The 705-nt window shown below is 43.7% G+C and overlaps 1 non-coding gene across 1 annotated transcript; it reads right to left on the bottom strand.

The window, feature by feature from the left end:
• Positions 1–330: 330 nt before the first annotated feature.
• On the bottom strand, positions 331–438 carry Gm24522. The gene has a single exon (XR_003953131.1). It is a non-coding gene; the product is annotated as a U6 spliceosomal RNA (small nuclear RNA).
• Between the last annotated feature and the right edge of the window lie 267 nt (positions 439–705).

Raw genomic sequence — 705 nt, 5'->3', positions numbered from 1 at the left:
TTTCAAATGCTATCCGGAAAGTCCCCTATACCCTCCCCCCGCCCTGCTCTCCAACCCACCCACTCCTGCTTCCTGGCCCTGGCATTCCCCTGTACTGGGGCGTACAATCTTTGCAAGACCAAGGGACTCTCCTCCTATTGATGGCCGACTTGGCCATCCTCTGCTACATATACAACTAAAGACACGAGCTCTGGGAGGTACTGGTTAGTTCATATTGTTGTTCCTCCTGTAGGGTTGCAGAACTCTTCAGCTCCTTGGGTACTTTTTCTAGCTCCTCCATTGGGGGCCCTGTGTTGCATCCAATAGATGACTGTGAGCATCCACTTCTGAAAAAATATGGAACGGTTCACGAATTTGCGTGTCATCCTTGTGCAGGGGCCATGGTAATCTTCTCTGTATCATTCCAATTTTTTATTTCTTTAAAAGATGGTGATTAACTCAGACACCATCAACTGTTCAAATTGCAGAGAATAAAAGATCATGGAATGCTCAACCAAGAATAGAGTACAATATAACATCCATCCTCCGTGGCTCAGAGATCATTGCAAAATGAAAACGGAAAACTTTTTGTTTGTTTTTTTGTTTGTTTGTTTGCTTGGGGTTTTTTGTTTTGTTTTTTTGTTTGTTTGTTTGTTTGTTTATTGCTGTTGTTTTTGAGACAGTGTTTCCCTGTGTAGCCCTGGCTGTCCTGGAACTCACTCTGTA

Source organism: Mus musculus, chromosome X, assembly GCF_000001635.26.
Source record: "Mus musculus strain C57BL/6J chromosome X, GRCm38.p6 C57BL/6J".
Lineage (NCBI taxonomy): Eukaryota > Metazoa > Chordata > Mammalia > Rodentia > Muridae > Mus > Mus musculus.
The sequence above is the reverse complement of the archived record's forward strand: the minus strand, read 5'-3'. Positions and strand labels throughout refer to the sequence as shown.